The sequence below is a fragment of the Salmo salar genome, chromosome ssa09, assembly GCF_905237065.1.
Source record: "Salmo salar chromosome ssa09, Ssal_v3.1, whole genome shotgun sequence".
Taxonomy (NCBI): domain Eukaryota; kingdom Metazoa; phylum Chordata; class Actinopteri; order Salmoniformes; family Salmonidae; genus Salmo; species Salmo salar.
The window spans coordinates 91059524-91078475 of record NC_059450.1 but is presented as its reverse complement, the minus strand read 5'-3'; the positions used below and the strand labels follow the sequence as shown (position 1 = coordinate 91078475).

General features: G+C 45.2%; 1 protein-coding gene across 1 annotated transcript in view; it reads left to right on the top strand.

Moving 5' to 3' along the window:
- LOC106612123 (glutamate receptor 1-like) overlaps window positions 1–18952 on the top strand; it is a gene marked incomplete at its 5' end in the record, with an annotated part of 68133 nt that overhangs the window by 21184 nt on the left and 27997 nt on the right. The gene's annotated exons all lie outside the window — the stretch shown is intronic.

Below are 18952 nucleotides of genomic sequence, written 5' to 3'. Positions count from 1 at the left end.
GGGGTAGAAATACAATGGGTAGATCTGGGTCATCACTTTATTTGGATAATCCGTATTTTCCATCTTTAGATGCTCTATAGAGGGTCATACTATCAACAAACTATCTGTTGCTAAGGCTTAGCTAAGGCTAAGGTTACATTTAGGGTTAGGTTTAGAATAAGGGTAAGGGTTAAGGTTATAGTTTGGTTTAGAATAAGGGTAAGGGCTAAGTTTAGGGTTAGGATAAAGGTTAAGGTTAGGGTTAGTAGATAGTTAGTTGAAATGTCCCTGATAGTCTGTAGATCCCTCAAACTCAACTCTGGACCTGGAAGCCAGTTCCACTGCATGTTTTCATTGTTCCACTCTAATCAGGGACTGATTTAGACCTGGGACACCAGGTGTGTGCAATTAACTATCAGGTAGAACAAAAAACCTGCAGGCTCCAGATCTCGTACAGATGGACTATCCAAATGAAGTGAGCTAAATCTGATGTAGATTGGATATATTATATGATGGTATGATATACTTTATTGTCCCCGAAGGTAAATTTGACTTGGACATAGTGCTGCTGCTTCCACATTAATACAGAGACTCAATTGACACAACACCCCATCATTCAGCCCCCCTCCCCACCCACACAAAAGGTCATTAGTTCATGTCAGGCCAGGCTGTGACTTAGTGGAAGTTACACATGATGTAACCAGACTCCCAGGCACAGATTGGCTATCTGGTAATTCTGGCAAATGCCAGATGGGCTGGATACATTTTTTGTTGTTGAGTGGCTGGTAGAAAAGGACACCCACAAAATGTTTTATTTCATTTCAGAATAAAACATGAAAAAGGTGACAAGGTCTGTGATCCATGAGCCTGTTAAATTTTCTGTTATACTAATCTATAATGAGCCTTTGGCTGATCAGTGGGCAACAGCCCGCCCCCCTACCAAGATGCCGGGGATAAATTCTTGTCCCAATCCGGCCCTGCAGGCTCCAGTCCATTATTGTTATTTTTGGTTCTCCCCAATTCAGTAGGGTTTTCTTAGTACCACTTTGTGCTGTGTAAAAGACTGTTGTCTTAGAGAGCTTTTAGGTTACAAGTAGTGTTACTGTTCATGGTTGAAAAGGTAATAAACACTCTTCTCTGTGATTGTTTGGACTTGGACATCAACTTTTAGGGTTTGTTATTGTTGTTGTGTGTGTGTGTCTGTCCCAATATACTCTGTCTGTCTGTCTGTCTGTCTGTCTGTCTGTCTGTCTGTCTGTCTGTCTGTCTGTCTGTCTGTCTGTCTGTCTGTCTGTCTGTCTGTCTGTCTGTCTGTCTGTCTGTCTGTCCCTCTGTCTGTCCCTCTGTCTGTCCCTCTGTCTGTCTGTCGTTCTGTCTGTCAGTTAGATTAAACAGGACTAAAGCAGTTCTCTATGATCATTGTCATCACAGAACACATTACACGAAGTCAGCTGTCATTGAATACTTAAAAACAGTCCCAGAAAGACACTTCCGTAGTCCTACTCTTTCAGTTACACTAGTTGTGTGTCACAAACCTACAGTGGGACAGAAGTGGGATTTTAAAATGCTTCAAAACTAGAGAAGCAAAAACTATGACCTCATTGAAGACATTATAAAGTATCTCTGTTTTTAATATAGCTAGGTCCCAGATCTGTATTTAACCTTTATTAACTAGTCAAGTCAGTTAAGAACAAATTCTTATTTACAATGACAGCCTACCCCGGCCAAACCCGGATGCTGTGCCAATTGTGTGCCGTCCTATGGAACCAATCACGGCCAGATGTGATGCATCCTGGATTGGAACCAGGTACTGCAGTGACGCCTATATCACTGAGATGCAGTGTCTTAGACCACCGCGCCACTCAGGAGACCCCACATGGCGCCAGTCCAACCATCACAAAGAAAACACAAAGAAAACACTTTCACCAACTAAACTCTGTCCACTCCAAAGTGAACTGCGCTGAAGGGTGGCTGGCTCGATATTGTGTATTAAGTAGTGTCACTAGCTCTGTCTGGCTCCCCCCGGAGTGAGAGCATTGATCAACAGTCCCACCATCAGTCCCCCTCTCTAAAGGTCACCAATTAAGAATCTCATTAAAGTGTCTGAAATTAGAGACACAGAAAGGTTGACTCTCTCTCAGGGACACCAGAGAGACCTACTGAGAGGAGGAGAGGAGAGGAGATGAGGGGAGTGGAGGAAAAGGAGGAGAGAAGGAGAGGAGAGGAGGACAGAAAAAGGAGAGGAAAGTGAGGGGAGAAGAGGGGAGAGGAATAGCATCATCACCTGTGTCTTCCAAGGCACTGACTGACTCACTGGACCAATGGAGAGAGATTGTGATTGTAAGAGCCTTGCCGTATGGGGACTAGATTGGATAAATCAAAGGCCTTCCTCTGTCCCTGCTGTTTCTGCTATTACCCTTCAGCTGGTGGCAGCATGCTGCTAAGCTAGCATAGCAAACACACACACAGACATGCAGAATGTGCTCTCACAGCGTAACAGAACACACCACTCCAGTAAATATGGATCTGCCAGTCTGTCCAATGAAGGAGAATGTCATCTCTCTCTCTCAATTAAATTTCAATTTAAGGGGATTTATTGGCATAGGAAACATATGTTTACATTGCCAAAGCAAGTGTAAACATACTCTCTCTCTCTCTCTCCCTCCCCACTGGGGTCTACAGCAGTGGTACAGTGCAATCTACTGTACTCATCATTCCCAGATGAGCTGGCCCCATTACTTCATGTGTGGACATCTGGACTTGTCTCCAGAGAGGGCTGCCTTCATCAAACTCAACTGTTATTTGTCCATAGCTCCATACAAGTGTGGTCTCCTGAAGAGCCACAGTCAGTCTTTGCTGGGCTAGTTTTTAAAATGCTTTAACTTTGTTTTTGACCAGTTTTGTCTGTTTTTATTTGGTCACTCAAGAGAACAGAATGTTTGTTTTACATCTGTGAGGAGAGACAGTGATTCTTTAAGCTGCCTGTACTGTCTTCCATTTAATCAGAGACAACGAGTTTACAGAAGACGTTAATGATGTTCAGCTGGTATTAATCAGCGCTGTGGCGTTTCATTTCCACACGTTGCCGTCTGAAGAGAGACAGGGCCTGCATCCCAAATGGCACCCTATTCCCTATATAGTGAACTACTTTTGAACAGGGCCTATAGTAGTGCACTATATAGGGAATAGGGTGCTATATGGGATGCATCCAGAGACAGCCGTAAATTCCCCTCCCTTTGTCTGTTCCTTAATGCATTCTGATTGGCTGGCTCTAAAGGAATGTCTGCCTAGAGCTCTGTAGAGACAGGGCTGTGGGTGTGGGTTCGTGCGTACGTATGTGTACGTGTGCGTGCCTGCATGCGTGGATGTGTGTGCCTGGGTGTGTGATCCTGTGTGTTTGTGTGCCTACCTGTGTGTTTGTTTGTGTTCCTACCTGTGTGTTTGTTTGTGTGCCTACCTGTGTGTTTGTTTGTGTGCCTACCTGTGTGTGTGTGTGTGTGTGTGTGTGTGTGTGTGTGTGTGTGTGTGTGTGTGTGTGTGTGTGTGTGTGTGTGTGTGTGTGTGTGTGTGTGTGTGTCCTACCTGTTTGTTTGTGTGCTTACCTGGGTGTGCCTATTTGTGTGCCTACCTGTGTGTGTGTGTGTGTGTGTGTGTGTGTGTGTGTGTGTGTGTGTGTGTGTGTGTGTGTGTGTGTGTGTGTGTGTGTGTGTGTGTGTGTGTGTTTGTGTGTGTGTGTGCCTACCTGTGTGTGTGTGCCTACCTGTGTGTTTGTGTGCCTACCTGTGTGTTTGTGTGCCTACCTGTGTGTTTGTGTGCCTACCTGTGTGTGTGATCTCTCTCTGCTATTTATTCTCTCTAAATCCTTTGTTTACTGTGCTCTTTGTAAATGTCACACCTGTCACTCAGAGCTCCTAAACCTCCCATCCTCTCCTCTCTCCACTTTCCTCTCTCCGCTCTCCTCTGCTCTCCTCCCCTCTCCACTCTCCTCTGCTCTCTCCTCTCTCCTCTCCTCCTCTCTGTCCTCTCCTCCCCTCTGTCCTCTCCTCCCCTCACTCCTACCCTCTCTCCTCTCCTCTATCCTCCCCTCTCTGTGTATCTCTGTAGACAGGTGGCTAGAGGAGCAGGGATCTTACCCCTTCAATCCCTCTATCCCCTCTACTCCATCTCTCCTCCATCTTCCCTCATAGCCTCCACCTGTTCCTCTCCTCCATCTTCCCTCATAGCCTCCACCTATTCCTCTCCTCCATCTTCCCTCATAGCCTCCACCTGTTCCTCTCCTCCATCTTCCCTCATAGCCTCCACATCTTCCTCCCCACCTTCCATGTTCTCTTCTCTCTTTCCCCATTCTCCCTCCCTTTCATAGATCTCTCCTTCTCTCTCCTAGCCTCCTCTCCTCATCCCTCCTTTTTAGATCTCTCCCTCCCTATCTCTCTCTGTCGCTCTGTATTTAGTGATGAACTGATCTGGCAGACACTGCGTGCAGGCGGGCGTGTATGTGCGTGCGTGCATACGTGAGTGCGCGTGTGAGTGATTACGTGTGTGATTGTGTGAGTGAGTTTGTGTGAGTGAGTGCATGTTTGTGTGTGAGTGAGTGAGTGAGTGAGTGAGTGAGTGAGTGAGTGAGTGAGTGAGTGAGTGAGTGAGTGAGTGAGTGAGTGAGTGAGTGAGTGAGTGAGTGAGTGAGTGAGTATGTGAGTGAGTATGTGAGTGAGTGAGTATGTGCGTTCATGTGTGTGTGCCTGCATATATTCATGTCATCTCATGCCTGCGGAGCAGACCATATCCATTTCTCTTTCTTCAGTAATTATTTCACAAGCCTCATTCCTTTCATGCTTACAGCACAAAACACACACACACACACACACACACACACACACACACACACACACACACACACTAACCACAAAAGACCAAGGTGTGATTCTCTAACAACCAAAGCCAACTGTGTGTTTCCTAATTTTTAGTGTGAGATCAAAAGAAACTCCCTGTGCTCTGTGTGTGTGTGTGTGTGTGTGTGTGTGTGTGTGTGTGTGTGTGTGTGTGTGTGTGTGTGTGTGTGTGTGTGTGTGTGTGTGTGTGTGTGTGTGTGTGTGTGTGTGTGAGTGTGTGTTGTGACAGCCCTGAATTTGTCTGAACCGTATTGGTGTAGACTTGACGGACCAGACGGGACTCATTCCCTCCCAAACAAAAAGGAGAAACCAATATTTTCTCTGGTAGGTACAACCTACCTGGCAGCCCTACAAACAATAACTTCAAAACCCTTACAGTGTGTGTGTGTGTGTGTGAGAGAGAGAGAATGTGTATACTGTATATGAAAGCAAGCACAATCTTCTTCTAATCCCATGCCTGCTGAACAGATGATATCTGTTTCTCTCATCTGAATTTCTCTCATACGGATCTGTCTCTTCCTATACATGCTTCTCAGCTGTTAGATCTCAATGATTGGTGGTTTGTGTAGGTTTGTTTGTTTAAATGCTCTCTGTAGGTTCTGATGTGTGACAGTTGTTTAAAAGGAATTTGAATTGAGCCCATTTTGTAGTACTTTGATTAGAAATGAACATTCTCTACTGCTGAAGTCATCTCCACTACAGATATCATCAGGAACAATGGAAACATCAACACATTATACTGCTGAAGTCATCTCCACTACAGATATCATCAGGAACAATGGAAACATCAACACATTATACTGCTGAAGTCATCTCCACTACGGATATCAACTCGAACAATGGAAACATCTACACATTATACTGCTGAAGTCATCTCCACTACGGATATCAACAGGAACAATGGAAACATCAACACATTATACTGCTGAAGTCATCTCCACTACGGATATCAACAGGAACAATGGAAACATCAACACATTATACTGCTGAAGTCATCTCCACTACGGATATCAACAGGAACAATGGAAACATCAACACATTATACTGCTGAAGTCATCTCCACTACGGATATCAACAGGAACAATGGAAACAACAACACATTATACTGCTGAAGTCATCTCCACTACAGATATCAACAGGAACAATGGAAACATCAACACATTATACTGCTGAAGTCATCTCCACTACGGATATCAACAGGAACAATGGAAACATCAACACATTATACTGCTGAAGTCATCTCCACTACGGATATCAACAGGAACAATGGAAACATCAACACATTATACTGCTGAAGTCATCTCCACTACAGATACGGGGCAACAGAGGACGAACAGCAGAGGGGCTAATGACTCTGGAGCAGGGGGAAAAGGTCTCGGCTTCCGGGGGTGTAGCCGCGGGGCTATAGCGGCGTGCCAGCGCACCCGGCTAATTATCCTTGGGTACCGGTCGGTGTTGCGGAAGTGAAGAGACCTGGGCCTTACTGAAACCCTCCCGGAGGTCCTTGTACTCCGCGGAAATAGCGGAGAGGTTCGGGGCAATTTCCAAGCCCCCAGGAAGTCGTCCCGGGGCAGGCAGAGCTGATTTCAGGCAATGAGTGTGGCAGAACGGGCTCCAGCCCACGATGGCACCAGTAGACCAGTCAATCAAGGGATTGTATCGCTGGAGCCAAGAGAATCCCAATACCACAGGAACCTGCAGAGACTCAATTAGCAGGAATTGGATCGTCTCGCTGTGGTTCCCCGACACTTGTAGGTTGATGGGTGTGGTATGGTGGGTGACCCGGCCTATAGAGCGCCCGTCCAGCACTCTAACATTCATGGGAATGGAGAGTGGTTGAGTGGGGATGCCTAGTTCGGACGCCAGAGTAACGTCCATAAGACTCATATCGGCCCTCGAGTCGATGAGTATCTGGAGAGACTTGGACTGGTCGCCTCACAGCAGGGTGGCATGGAGAGGGGGGCGAGTAGGGGGAGAAGGTCTCTTGAAGGGACAGGTAGTCACAAAATGATCGGTATTACCGCAATACAAACAACTCTGGGTTCTGCAGTCTGCGTATGCATGGAGAAACTCGGGTAAGCCCAGATGCTCTCAGGAACTTCCGGAGTTCATCAGATGCAAGGTGGGATCCTTGAGTGAGCGATTGGGACCGCAATCGGCTACATTCCTGTTGCCGTCCACCGATCCGGATGGTTAAAGGGATGAGTGAGTTGAGATCCGTCGGTAGTTCCCAGCTGCAAGCTCGTCCTTTACTTCCACCGATAATCCGTGCAGGAACATGTCGAACAGCGCTTCCGGGTTCCAGGCACCCTCTGCTGCTAGCGTGCGGAAATCCACCGCATAGTCTGCCACACTGAGGGAGTCCTGCCGAAGCTGGAATAACTTCCGGGCAGCCTCTCTCCCGGAAACCGGAGCCTCAAACTTTTCTCACCTCCATCACGAATACCTCCAGACTGAGGCAGACGGTGGATTGTTGGTCCCACACCGCTGTGGCCCAGGCGAGTGCCCTCCCGGACATCAGCGTAATAATGTACGCTGTCTTCGAGCTGTCCGGGGGGAACGAAGAAGGCTGCAGCTCGAAGACGAGGGAGCACTGGGCGAGAAAGGCCCGACAGGTTCTGGATTCGCCATTGTAGCCCTCTGGTAGGTGCCGTTCCCGGGAAACCAGGGTGACGGCGCTGCTACCAGCCTAGTTACTTTGGGGCTGGGAGGTTACTGTCGTGGTAGGTTGCCTGGTAGGCAGCCCATGGAATTGCTCCCTCAATGCGTCCAATGCTAGGTCGTGACGTTCGGCCAAGTCCTGGAACTCTTCCATCAGACTGCGAAGCAACTCCTCGTGTTACTAATGATGGTTCCTGGGAGGAGATGGCGTTGCGGAGCTGGTCTAAGTCTGCTGGGTCAGTCAAGGCCAGTTTTTACTATCACGTTTCAGGTAAGACCCAAATGCAGACTGTTGAAGTAACAATGTTTATTACAGCAACAGGGGCAGGCAAGCGACAAATCAAGGCAGGCAGGGGTTGATAATCCAGAGTAGTGGCAAAGGCACAGGACAGCAGGCAGGCTCAGAGTCAGGGGCAGGCAGAGTGGTCAAACAGGCGGGCTCAGAGTCAGGACAGGCAAAGGTCAAAACCAGGAGAGTGAGAAAAAGAGAGACTGGGGAAAAGCAGGAGCTGAGACAAAACGCTGGTTGACTTGACAAACAAGACGAACTGGCAATAGACAAACCGAGAACACAGGTATAAGTACCCAGGGGATAATGGGGAAGATGGGCAACACCTGGAGGAGGGTGGAGACAAGCATAAGGACAGGTGAAACAGATCAGGGCGTAAACAGAGAAGTCAATTGTCGGAGAATGGTGCTGGACCAGCTTTAACCTCTTAAATGTAACTAAATCTAAAATGTAATCTACATAATCCCAAAAGTAATTATTTATCATGAGAGGGACATTAACAATAACTAATAATGCTGCATAGAGGTATAGTCACTTTTGAGGACACAAGCTCAAATACACATTTTTTATGATGCATTTCCTATTCAACAAAACTGTGTAAATAAGACCCCGAAATGACTTATATGCTTTCTAAATATAGTATAATCATATTATAAAATGACTAACTATAAGAGTTCACCTTCCTTATGAATGTAAAATACATATTTGTATGTTTAGTGTTAGAGAAAATGTGCATATTTTCTAAAGGTCTCTATTGATCAAAACGTATGCCCGACCGCCGTGAACGTCTCACAAAGCTCTAGCTTGGCTCCCTGAACACGTCAGGAACTCGCATTTCATCTCTTATTAACCGTGTCCTTCTATGACAAACAGATAGTGGTTTTTGTTTCAAATTTGTGAATGATTTTAGATTACTGTCTATAAATCGATCTCTGAATGTGCTAGAGCGACAAAACCACTCTCTCCTGCTGCTCTACGATGTAAGGCATGTGACGTAGGGTTCAGCCAACTTTTGATGGACAGTCGGAAGAGCGAATGAAATGGTGGGAAGGACATCCCAGCTTCAAGTGCTGTCAGATTTCACATCCTACATCACACAGGCGGAAGAGATATATGCAATTTCGATCTACCGTGCTTTAGAGAAGAGACAGCCAGTATTATAGCAGTGCTTTAGAGAAGAGACAGCCAGTATTATAGCAGTCCTTTAGAGAAGAGACAGCCAGTATTATAGCAGTGCTTTAGAGAAGAGACAGCCAGTATTATAGCAGTGCTTTAGAGAAGAGACAGACAGTATTATAGCAGTGCTTTAGGGAAGAGACAGCCAGTATTATAGCAGTGCTTTAGAGAAGAGACAGCCAGTATTATAGCAGTGCTTTAGAGAAGAGACAGACAGTACTATAGCAGTGCTTTAGAGAAGAGACAGCCAGTATTATAGCAGTGCTTTAGAGAAGAGACAGCCAGTATTATAGCAGTGCTTTAGAGAAGAGACAGACAGTATTATAGCAGTGCTTTAGGGAAGAGACAGCCAGTATTATAGCAGTGCTTTAGAGAAGAGACAGCCAGTATTATAGCAGTGCTTTAGAGAAGAGACAGCCAGTACTATAGCAGTGCTTTAGAGAAGAGACAGCCAGTATTATAGCAGTTCTTTAGAAAATATCCAGTATTATATCAGTGCTTTAGAGAAGAGACAGCCAGTATTATAGCAGTGCTTTAGAGAATATCCAGTATTATAGCAGTGCTTTAGAGAAGAGACAGCCAGTATTATAGCAGTGCTTTAGAGAATATCCAGTATTATAGCAGTGCTTTAGAGAAGAGACAGACAGTATTATAGCAGTGCTTTAGAGAAGACACAGCCAGTATTATAGCAGTGCTTTAGAGAAGAGACAGATAGTATTATAGCAGTGCTTTAGAGAAGAGACAGCCAGTATTATAGCAGTGCTTTAGAGAAGAGACAGACAGTATTATAGCAGTGCTTTAGAGAAGAGACAGACAGTATTATAGCAGTGCTTTAGAGAATATCCAGTATTATAGCAGTGTTTTAGAGAAGAGACAGCCAGTATTATAGCAGTGCTTTAGAGAAGAGACAGACAGTATTATAGCAGTGCTTTAGAGAAGAGACAGCCAGTATTATAGCAGTGCTTCAGAGAAGAGACAGCCAGTATTATATCAGTGCTTTAGAGAAGAGACAGCCAGTATTATAGCAGAGCTTCAGAGAAGAGACAGCCAGTATTATAGCAGTGCTTTAGAGAAGAGACAGCCAGTATTATAGCAGTGCTTCAGAGAAGAGACAGATAGTATTATAGCAGTGCTTTAGAGAAGAGACAGTATTATAGAGTGTGGTTGATTTATAACCCGGTTCAGTTTACTTCAGGACATTGTCTCACATCAAAGCAACCCTTGATCACTCTAACACGCATAAAAGCATACACACACTCACACACGGAGGCAGACACAGAGATATGTATGCAGGCATACAGATATGTATGCAGCCATACAGGCATGTATGCACACGCACAGGTACACGCACACACATGCACACACACACTTAAATGGTCCTTGTGGAGGCTAGTTAAGTTCCGTAAAATATAATCGTGACAGAGTCTGAATGAGTCTCTGATTAGATTTCCCATAGGGGTTCAGGCCCTCTGGGAAATCTAAGGTAGAGTTAACACCATGTACCAGACAGGGGTTCAGGCCCTTTGGGAAATCTAAGGTAGAGTTAACATCATGTACCAGACAGAGAGCGAGTGAGTTAACACCATGTTCCAGACAGGGGTTCAGGCCCTCTGGGAAATCTAAGGTAGAGTTAACACCATGTTCCAGACAGGGGTTCAGGCTCTCTGGGAAATCTATGGTAGAGTTAACACCATGTACCACATGGATGGATTTGTTAGTTGTTAGATCATGCTTTAAAGGCTGTAGTAAAGAGGTTTGTATGTCACAGGAACTGGTCAATTAGAAACCCATGTTCTGGTTGTTGAAAACATTAGTAGCTGGATGTTTAAATCAGAGTAGATAGGCTAGTAACTGGCTAAATCAGAGTAGATAGGCTAGTAACTGGCTAAATCAGAGAAGATAGGCTAGTAACTGGCTAAATCAGAGAAGATAGGCTAGTAACTGGCTAAATCAGAGTAGATAGGCTAGTAACTGGCTAAATCAGAGTAGATAGGCAAGTAACTGGCTAAATCAGAGTAGATAGGATTGTAACTGGCTAAATCAGAGTAGATAGGCTAGTAACTGGCTAAATCAGAGTAGATAAGCTAGTAACTGGCTAAGTCAGAGTAAATAGGCTAGTAACTGGCTATATCAGAGTATATAGGCTAGTACCTGGCTTAATCAGAGTAGATAGGCTAGTAACTGTCTAAATCAGAGAAGATGGGAACGTAACTGGCTAAATCAGAGTAGATAGGCTAATAACTGGCTAAAGCAGAGAATATATGTCAATAACTGGCTGAATCAGAGAAGATAGGGTAGTAACTGGCTAAATCAGTAGATAGGCTAGTAACTGGCTAAATCAGAGAAGATAGGATAGTAACTGGCTAAATCAGAGAAGATAGGATAGTAACTGACTAAATCAGAGAAGATAGGCTAGTAACTGGCTAAATCAGTAGGTAGGCTGGTAACTGGCTGAATCAGAGAACATAGGCTAGTAACTGGCTAAATCAGTAGATAGGCTAGTAACTGGCTAAATCAGTAGATAGGCTTGTATCTGGCTAAATCAGTAGATAGGATAGTAACTGGCTAAATCAGTAGATAGACTAGTAACTGGCTAAATCAGTAGATAGGCTAGTAACTGGCTAAATCAGTAGATAGGATAGTAACTGGCTAAATCAGTAGATAGGCTAGTAACTGGCTAAATCAGTAGATAGGATAGTAACTGGCTAAATCAGAAGATAGGATAGTAACTGGCTAAATCAGAAGATAGGATAGTAACTGGCTAAATCAGTAGATAGGCTAGTATCTGGCTAAATCAGTAGATAGGATAGTAACTGGCTAAATCAGTAGATAGGCTAGTAACTGGCTAAATCAGTAGATAGGCTTGTAACTGGCTAAATCAGTAGATAGGCTTGTAACTGGCTAAATCAGTAGATAGGCTAGTAACTGGCTAAATCAGTAGATAGGATAGTAACTGGCTAAATCAGTAGATAGGCTAGTAACTGGCTAAAGCATATGATATGCTGCTATAGTAGCTGGATGATCTGAAGGTCTGTGTCTGTGGATTTTGCCGGTTAAGAGAGAAGAGAGATACACACTTCAGTGTTTGTTCCGCTGCCTCCCACAGAGAGAGCCTGATAGAGGAAAGAGAGAGAAAGAGAGAGAGACTGATAGAGAAAGAGAGAGAATGAGAGAGAGGACAGAGAGAAAGAGAGAGAACTTGATGGAGGACAGAGAGAGAAAGAGAGAGATTGATAGAAGACAGAGAGTGAAAGAGAGAGAGAGAGAGACTGATAGAGGACAGAGAGAGACTGATAGAGGACAGAGAGAGAAAGAGAGAGAGACTGATAGAGAACAGAGAGAGGGGGGGCAGAGAGAGAGCTAGACAGAGAGAAGAGAGGGGCAGAGAGAGAGCTAGACAGAGAGAAGAGAGGGCCAGAGAGGGAGGGAAGGAGGAGTGAGAAGACTTAAATCCTTCTTTCAGCTCAGATCGTCAGAACTGTTTGGAGAGCAGGGTGTGCTGCCATGGCAACCCAGAGAGACACGTGCATTCCTTACAGAGTGTCGCAGCTCACAGCATGTACCCGAATGCGTGTGTGTATGTGTCACAGTACCCCTGTGTGTATGTGTGTGTGTATGTGTCACAGCACCCCTGTGTGTATGTGTGTGTGTATGCCTGCACGTGTCTGTTGATGCTATTCATTAACTATCAGAGTATACTGCAAGTTCTGATGAATGCACCCGTGGTTAGTGTTTATTGCTGAAGTGACTAACACTGTTTCTGTGTGTGTGTGTGTGTGTGTGTGTGTGTGTGTGTGTGTGTGTGTGTGTGTGTGTGTGTGTGTGTGTGTGTGTGTGTGTGTGTGTGTGTGTGTGTGTGTGTGTGTGTGTGTGTGTGTGTGTGTGTGTGTGTGTGTGTGTGTGTGTGTGTGTGTGTGTGTGCATAAAATGCAGTGAACCACTAAGTCTACATCAGCCGTTGAATTGATTCCCTCCTTGTATCACACTAGTGCACAGCATCGTATGCCATGACACTCTATGGTAAAGACCTTTAGTAGGAATGTTTACTGTTTTGAGTGCCCTAGACTGATGTTTCCCAACCCTGGTGATTAGTTGACAAGTTGAATCAGGTGTTTGTCCAGGGATACAATACAGCTGTACTGTTGGGATACTGGAGGACCAGGGTTGGGAAATACTGCCCTAGGCTGTAAACATTATTAACATAATTCACTCATTCTCTACTGCATGAAAATACTGACCTTTATAGAATAGAGCTGAGAGAGAGAGAGAGAGAGAGAGAGAGAGATGGAGAGAGGGATGAGTTCCAGCCAGGCCGCAAGAGTCCGACTGCATTATTAGAGGCGACGTGGCATTTCGAGAACACACACACACACCTGTATAATTTATTCAGATCCAAAAAGCAGAAAAGCCGGTACGTCTTGTTCTTCTAATTTCTGACTGGTCTGAAATCAGAACATTATTCAGCCTGCTTTTGTCCCTCATTTCCAGCAGTGTAAATCCTAATCCATTGTAATGTGGTCATTTCCAGCAGTGTAAATCCTAATCCATTGTAATGTGGTCATTTCCAGCAATGTAAATCCTAATCCATTGTAATGTGGTCATTACAGACTCATTCCTTACACTCACTGATGTCATTAGTCATGCTAATTCTAATTAGCATATGGAATAGAAGGGGAATTTTACGGGGAGTTTAGCAGTTCAGTTTGCTACACTAGATCGACTCAGAGCTGAGGAGATTAGAGGATGGTTAGAGGATGATTACAGGATGGTTAGATGATGATTAGAGGATGGTTAGAGGATGGTTAGATGATGATTAGAGGATGGTTAGAGTATGGTTAGAGGATGGTTAGAGGATGATTAGAGGATGGTTAGAGGATGGTTAGAAGATGGTTAGAGGATGATTAGAGAATGGTTAGAGGATGATTAGAGGATGATTAGAAGATGATTAGAGGATGGTTAGAGGATGATTAGAGGGTGGTTAGCGGATGATTAGAGGATCGTTAGAGGATGGTTAGAGGATGGTTAGAGGATGGTTAGAGGATGATTAGAGTATGGTTAAAGGATGGTTAGAGAGGGCTTTGGTTTTTTTTGTTGCTGGGAGCACGCCTGGACCTGGTCCTTTTCTGACACACACAGACATTCACTCCCATGCACACAAGCATCCCATACCTGTTCCATATTAACATAACCATTAAATATAATGTTCAGCAGTAATCAATAGTTGTGAATGAATCATTAATCATTGTTTTAATGGAGTAGTGAAATGATGGCACTGCTCTAAAACCCCCTGGTACTGTAAGCAGCCTTCATAGTGTTTCACTGATGTTCACTGCAGCACTGTACTGTATGAGCTTCTCAAACGTTTTGGGAATGAGGACCCCTTTTGTGATAGCAAATTCATCAGTGACCCATTCCTAATCAGATCACAACTCCAGTGCCGTTTAGAAATCGCCTACAAGGAGTTTTACTATGATGTCTGCAGTGCGTGGCTGGACGAACCAAGTATTGGGCCCAGGGAATGAACGTTTAAAAGGCTCGCCTCTTGGCATCAGAGAGAAAACAAATTTCCTGCAATTCTACACATTTTGTCATGGGGCAAAGACATTTTTGTTGTTGCAGCTTTAAAGCTGATATCATGCAATTCTACACATTTTGCCTTAAATAACAGTGAAAAAAATGGGGAGGGGTAGTATTGCATGAGGCAAACGGTGATCACACCAGATACTGACTGGTTTTCTGATTGTAACGCCCTGGCCATAGAGAGGGGTTTTTGTTCTTTATTTTGGTTAGGCCAGGGTGTTATATTGGGTGGGCGTTCTATGTTCTTTTTTCTAGGTTGGTTTGTTTCGTTGATTTTGGCCGTGTGGCTTCCAATCAGGCACAGCTGTAGTTTGTTGTTGCTGATTGGGAGTCACACATAAGTAGCCTGTTTTTCCTTTGGGTTTTTGTGGGTGATTGTTTCTGTTTTGTTCATGTAGGACCAGACAGGACTGTTTGCTGTCGTTTCTGTCGAGTACTTTGTTTATAGTGGTTCATTTGATTAAATCTTTAAAATGAATACACATCCTCCGCTGCATCTTGGTTTTCTTACGACGACAGCCCTTACACTGATCCACACACCTGCTTTTAAAAAAATCTGTGACCAACAGATACATGTCTGTATTCCCAGTCATGTGAAATCCATAGATTTGGTCCTTATTTATTTATTTCAATTGACTGATTTCCTTATATGAACTGTAACCCAGTAAAATTGTAAAATTGTATTTATATTTTTGATCAGTGTATTTTCTATTTTGAGATCTTGCAGCGGACCCCCTTCAGGACCTTGGACCTCACTTTGAGAACCCCTGCTGTACACTATGGGGTTTATATACTGCTCAAAAAAATAAAGGGAACACTTAAACAACACAATGTAACTCCAAGTCAATCACACTTCTGTGAAATCGAACTGTCCTCTTAGGAAGCAACACTGATTGACAATAAATGTCACATGCTGTTGTGCAAATGGAATAGACAACTGGTGGAAATTATAGGCAATAAGCAAGACGCCCACAATAAAGGAGTGGTTCTGCAGAGGGTGACCACAGACCACTTCTCAGTTCCTATGCTTCCTGGCTGATGTTTTGGTCACTTTTGAATGCTGGCGGTGCTTTCACTCTAGTGGTAGCATGAGACGGAGTCTACAACCCACACAAGTGGCTCAGGTAGTGGAGCTCATCCAGGATGGCACATCAATGCGAGCTGTGGCAAGAAGGTTTGCTGTGTCTGTCAGTGTAGTGTCCAGAGCATGGAGGCGCTACCAGGAGACAGGCCAGTACATCAGGAGACGTGGAGGAGGCCGTAGGAGGGCAACAACCCAGCAGCAGGACCGCTACCTCCGCCTTTGTGCAAGGAGGAGCAGGTGGAGCACTGCCAGAGCCCTGCAAAATGACCTCCAGCAGGCCACAAATGTGCACGTGTCTGCTCAAACAGTCAGAAACAGACTCCATGAGGGTGGTATGAGGGCCCGACGTCCACAGGTGGGGGTTGTGCTTACAGCCCAACACCGTGCAGGACGTTTGGCATTTGCCAGAGAACACCAAGATTGGCAAATTCGCCACTGGCGCCCTGTGCTCTTCACAGATGAAAGCAGGTTCACACTGAGCACATGTGACAGATGTGACAGAGTCTGGAGACGCCGTGGAGAACGTTCTGCTGCCTGCAACATCCTCCAGCATGACCGGTTTGGCGGTGGGTGTGGGGTGGCATTTCTTTGGGGGGCCGCACAGCCCTCCATGTGCTCGCCAGAGGTAGCCTGACTGCCATTAGGTACCGAGATGAGATCCTCAGACCCCTTGTGAGAACATATGCTGGTGCGGTTTGCCCTGGGTTCCTCCTAATGCAAGACAATGCTAGACCTCATGTGGCTGGAGTGTGTCAGCAGTTACTGCAAGAGGAAGGCATTGATGCTATGGACTGGCCCGCCCGTTCCCCAGACCTGAATCCAATTGAGCACATCTGGGACATCATGTCTCGCTCCATCCACCAACGCCACGTTGCACCACTGACTGTCCAGGAGTTGGCGGATGCTTTAGTCCAGGTCTGGGAGGAGATCCCTCAGGAGACCATCCGCCACCTCATCAGGAGCATGCCCAGGCGTTGTAGGGAGGTCATACAGGCACGTGGAGGCCACACACACTACTGAGCCTCATTTTGACTTGTTTTAAGGACATTATATCAAAGTTGGATCAGCCTGTAGTGTGTTTTTCCACTTTAATTTTGAGTCTGACTCCAAATCCAGACCTCCATGGGTTGATAAATTGGATTTCCATTGATAATTTTTGTGTGATTTTGTTGTCAGCACATTTAACTATGTAAAGAAAAAAGTGTTTAATAAGATTATTTCTTTCATTCAGATCTAGGATGTGTTGTTTAAGTGTTCCCTTTATTTTTTTGAGCAGTGTATGTTGGTGATGATTGATTAGTACTAATTAGACTGTTCGTAGATAAGAGTGAGAAAGAGATGATGAGATAGAGGGAGAGAGAAAAGAGATAGTGAGAAGGGTGAGGGTTAGGAAGAGAGAGAGCAAGAACGAGAGTGAGGGAGAAAGAGACGGAGAGAGACGGGAGGGTGTGAGGGGTAGGGAGAGAGAGAGAGACAGAGAGAAAGAGAGCTAGGAGGGCTCCCGAGTGGCGCAGTGGTCTAAGCCACTGCATCTTAGTGCTAGACGCGTCACTACAGACCCTGGTTCGATCCTGGGCTCTATCACAGCTGGCTGTGATCGGGAGTCCCATAGGGCGGCGCACAACTGGCCCAGCATTGTCCTGGTTAAGGGAGGGTTTGGCGGGGTTAGGCCGTCATTGTAAATAAGAATTTGTTCTTAACTTGCCTAGTTAAATAAAGGTTAAAAATAAAAAGAGAGAGAGAAGAGAAGCAGGGGATGGGAGTATGCATGGAAGGAGGGATAGAGAGGAGGGGATATAGTATGGACAGACATGCAGACATATCCTCCTCCTAAAGCCTGCTCAGGTTTAACACAGTAGTAAGTCTCCACATACGCTATCTCTTCTCTTTCACTCATACCCTTCTCTTTCCCTCTCTTCTCTTTCACTCATACCCCTCTCTTTCCCTCTCTTCTCTTTCACTCATACCCCTCTCTTTCCCTCTCTTCTCTTTCACTCATACTCCTCTCTTTCCCTCTCTTCTCTTTCACTCTTACCCCTCTCTTTCCCTCTTCTCTTTCACTCATACCCTCCTCTTTCCCTCTCTTCTCTTTCACTCTTAACCCTCTCTTTCCCTCTTCTCTTTCACTCTTACCCCTCTCTTTCCCTCTCTTCTCTTTCACTCATACCTTTCTCTTTCCCTCTCTTCTCTTTCACTCATACCCTTCTCTTTCCGTCTCTTCTCTTTCACTCATACCCCTCTCTTTCCCTCTCTTCTCTTTCACTCATACTCCTCTCTTTCCCTCTCTTCTCTTTCACTCTTACCCCTCTCTTTCCCTCTTCTCTTTCACTCATACCCTCCTCTTTCCCTCTCTTCTCTTTCACTCTTAACCCTCTCTTTCCCTCTTCTCTTTCACTCTTACCCCTCTCTTTCCCTCTCTTCTCTTTCACTCATACCCCTCTCTTTCCCTCTCTTCTCTTTCACTCATACTCCTCTCTTTCCCTCTCTTCTCTTTCACTCTTACCCCTCTCTTTCCCTCTTCTCTTTCACTCATACCCTCCTCTTTCCCTCTCTTCTCTTTCACTCTTACCCCTCTCTTTCCCTCTCTTCTCTTTCACTCATACCTTTCTCTTTCCCTCTCTTCTCTTTCACTCATACCCTTCTCTTTCCGTCTCTTCTCTTTCACTCATACCCCTCTCTTTCCCTCTCTTCTCTTTCACTCATACCCCTCTCTTTCCCTCTCTTCTCTCATCCTAAATAGTTTTCCTCTTGTTTTTTTGTTCAATCTTCCTTTTAATGTTCTACTTCGCTAACTACACGAAGACTAAACCCTGGAACCCTTTTTTGTTTTCGCTTCAGCTTATTGTTGATCACGTAAAAGGTCTCTACCTCTCTCTGTCCTGTACTCTCTCTGAGTCTGACGTGCCAGAGAAGAGAATGGTACGTAACAGAGACACAGTTAATTGTTAGTGCTCAGTTGTGTTCGCCTGAGGCAGAGAGACAGAGCTACAGCCCGAGTGGTACCCTGTTCCCTATATGGCCTATCACATGGCCCTGATCAGATGTAGTGCACCATAAAGGCAATAGTGTTCCATTTGGGACACTTCCCGAGACACAGAGAAAGGTCCTAGGGGAATTGGCTTCCGACAAATCAGTAGTTTGTTTTTGAAAAGCTGTGACTAAGTGGCCTCCTCTTCCTCCTCCTGTTATTAATCACCACCAATTAATGTGTGTGGCACCGTGAAACACGCTGGCAGCTTCCTTAAGGTGAGATGAACCTGGTGTAGTTCCTTTGTGATGCTCAGTTACCTTGTC